Here is a 3,589-nt window from a genome sequence, read left to right on the forward strand (position 1 = left end):
TCCCAAAGTAAGTATCTATGCGCACACTACAACAATTTCCGTGTTTTGGCGACGCGTTTTTGGCTAATTAGCGACGCTAATAGGTGTCGAGAAAATTTCCCTCGACGCCTGCAATTATCGTCGAGGAAAACTTAGTCGAGAATTCTCGACGCCTTTAAGCGTCGAGATTTGGGACGCCTGACGCTGTCCAGGAAGTCTTTGGGGCGTCGAGATTTGGGACTCCTTACGCTGTCCACGAAGTCTTTGGGGCGTCGAGAATAGCGACGCCTTACAGCGTCGTCTTTTTCTTTATGCGTCGAAAATTATGACGTCATATGCTGTCCATAAAATAACAAGGCGTCGAGGTCCTCGACGCCTTACTGCGTCTTAAGATGTGTGTTAGGCGTGGATCAAAATTGTTTGCCGACACCTTCCTGGGTCCCTATTAATAACCCGCCATGTTCCGAATTTTGCCGACCCCTTTTTGCGTCGACCTGTTGTAAATACTAGACTTTTAACCGTGCACTTCCCCCCCCCCCCCCCCCTTATTTAGGATCTATAGATATCATACGAGAAAAACAATTAAAATTAAGATAATAATCAGTGCTAAAATTAGACAAACGAGGTTTTAAAAAGTGAAATCATATATTTATATATGGTGTATGTTACAATGTATGAGAACGTGCTACATAACTTACAACGTTTGTTTCAATATTGACATATTGACCATTATTGGCTGCTAAAATAAATAATAAATTAAATAGAAAGGCAAATAAGCCACATATTGCATTAAAACATCTAAATTTGCAGATTCTAGCACTCTCTCTATTTGCAAATCTGGAGTTGCCGCATATCATCCTTGTCACACGCTAAATAACCTTGAAAAGAAAAGACGGGTTAAATCAGTCCAAGTCATAACTAACAAACATCACTTGTTCAATTTAGAAACGGTTAAAATAAACTTATTTACATGAAGCATGTAACCCTTGCGCCCCATACATCGTTTCTACGATCTCACCAACATGAACATCATCCACTGGCTTTACACCCAGAAGATCACACGCCTTATATGAAGGAAATAATGCCCTTGGTCCAAGTATGCATTCTATGTTAAGTCTAATAAATGCGGTTCAGTATTAATTAACAAGTTAATAATTCAGTGAGATCAAGTGAGCTGAATGCCTAGCTAGAGGCCGCTTCAGTTCAAGTGGAATTAATGATATTAATCCACAGCTTACTCTTGACTGAACCCGTAGGGTCACACAAATAGTACGTAAACGGATCAAGTATTTAATGGCATTAAATACTCCATCTATGAATATTCGGAACCGACGGATCTTGGTTTCAGTGGGAGCTAAGATCGTCACAGGCAAGAAATGAATACTCCGGAAACGATGATATTGCCGGAAACGGAAATATGGATCGTATCGGAAATATGAATATTATCCAAGTCGTAGATGTTGCCGGAAACGGAAACATGGTACGTATCGGAAAATATTATTGGAAATGGAAATATTACCAGAATCGGAAATATTACCGGAAACGGAAATATTGTCAGAATCGGAAATATTACCGGAATCGGAAAATAATTCCGGAAACGGAAATATTAAATATTTGTTCGAAACGGAAATTAATTCCGGAATCGGAAATATTAAATATTGTTCGTATCGGAAATAGATTCCGGAAATGGAAATTTAATCGGAAGCATATCGTACGAATTAGCATCGGACGAGGCTTGCCGGACGAAGGCCCAGCACGAAGCCGGGGCCATCGCCCAGCAAGCATGCGCGCCACAAGCCCAGCCAAGGCAGCGCCCAGGCCTGCCGCAAGGCAGGCCCAGCGCGCGCCAAGGGCCACGGCTGCGTGGGCCGTGCTGCGCGGGCTGCTGCTCGCACGCGCATGGGCAGCCCTTGTGGCTGCCGTGTGTGTGTGAGTTTGTGCTCATGCGTGATTCCTGAATCTACAAGAGTCAGTGTATGATTAAGTTTCTATTCCTAATTGGATAAATTAATTAAATAGAATTCATGTAGGATTCTAATTCCAATTAATTCGCATCCTACTAGGATTACGATTCCTTTTCCATAACTCTATAAATAAAGGCCTAGGGGTCATAATTTATACACAAGTTTCAAAGTATTCAAAAGTGAGTTTTTTGAGAGAAAATCAAACACACATCTTGCTCAAAAGTGCCGAAATTTTCTAGTACCTTAAGGGCGATTCTAGTTGGTCAATCTTAAGGCGGATCCGGACGTGCTGTGGACTATCTACGGAGGGACGACACTTGGAGTCCTAAAAGACTTGTTCTTGTTCGGTTCGGGCGCAGCTAGGGAGGGCACGCAACAAAGAGTATGCATCTAAATTATGCTATATGATTATGTGTAAATAATATGTTGTCCTGGGTTAATGGTTGTTTCCGCATGATCTATGTAGTGTCATATGTATCATAACCTAACAGTGGTATCAGAGCCCCTTATTATTTTCATAATCTAAATTGCATGAACATGGTTAAATATTACAAATTTGCAAGAATTAAAAGGGGTGATTAATTTTCGTAATTGTTAATTAATTGCAAATTGCGTTTATTTAATTATATGTACGCAGTTTTTCGGCAGTTTCTTCATTACTCATCCGAATTGAGTGATTTTTGTGTCAATTCCGCATGTAAAAGGCATTCTAAAATTTTGACAAAAATAGTATTTTTCTGCCGAACCCAGAATTCTCAAATTCGAAGCCTAACTATGACTTTTCGAAGGTTTTAGTTTTTCGAATGCAAAATTTCGTAAATTTAAGATGTTAAATTAAATATTTGCGATTCCTGTTGATAAATCTTGAATTTTTGATTGACCTACTGCATATGTTTAACAAGTTTGAATGCCTAGTCTTGTTAATTATGCAATCTAATTTGTAATTATGATTAATTTGTTGAAAATTAGAATAATTTAGAATTAATTTGATTTTCATAATTAATTGTAATTTAATTAGAAACCTATGATTAAAAACCACCATAAAAGTTGTAAATTTACGATAAATTTTAAATTTTTATGACCTAGACTTGAATCCATATCAATCGGAAATCAATTGGATAATAAATTTTCGATTTTTCGCCCTAAAATTATGAAATTAATAATATTTATTAATTTGTCATTAATTTTAAATATAAATTTTAAATTTTTATGCGATTCGTTCAAATAACTTGCACGCACGAAGCAATGGACGCTTCGTGTTACCCTTAAGGGGTGTTGTATAATGCGGGCATGCGACGACGAGCAAGGGAGCTCGTCGCCCGTGCGGCACGAATGCAATGAGCAAGGGCGTAGTGCACGAGCACAAGGCAGCAGCCCTGCCTTGTGTTGTGTGCCACGAGCAATGAACGAATGGGCATGGGCGAAGGGCGAGCCAAGGCAGTCGCGTGTGGGCAGCAAGCGAGCTGCGCCACAACGCGCGCTGCCTCGCACAAGTGCGCGCAGCCTCGCGCGCAGCGAGCGCAAGCTCGCGTGCCACGAGCGCTGCGCCCAGCACTGCTCGCGCGCGCAGCGCGCGATGTCGCTCGCCCAGCGAGCGATGTCGCGCCCCAGCGAGCGATGGCTCGCGCGCACAGCGAGCGAGCCAG

At 41.2% G+C, this 3,589-nt stretch overlaps 1 long non-coding RNA gene across 1 annotated transcript; it reads right to left on the minus strand.

Moving 5' to 3' along the window:
* Positions 1-605: 605 nt before the first annotated feature.
* On the minus strand, positions 606-1,054 carry LOC130465837 (uncharacterized). The gene is made up of 2 exons (XR_008925854.1): positions 950-1,054; positions 606-857 (listed from the first exon to the last, which is right to left on the minus strand). It is a non-coding gene; the product is annotated as an uncharacterized lncRNA (long non-coding RNA).
* Between the last annotated feature and the right edge of the window lie 2,535 nt (positions 1,055-3,589).

This window comes from Spinacia oleracea, chromosome 1 (genome assembly GCF_020520425.1).
Source record: "Spinacia oleracea cultivar Varoflay chromosome 1, BTI_SOV_V1, whole genome shotgun sequence".
Classification (NCBI taxonomy): domain Eukaryota; kingdom Viridiplantae; phylum Streptophyta; class Magnoliopsida; order Caryophyllales; family Amaranthaceae; genus Spinacia; species Spinacia oleracea.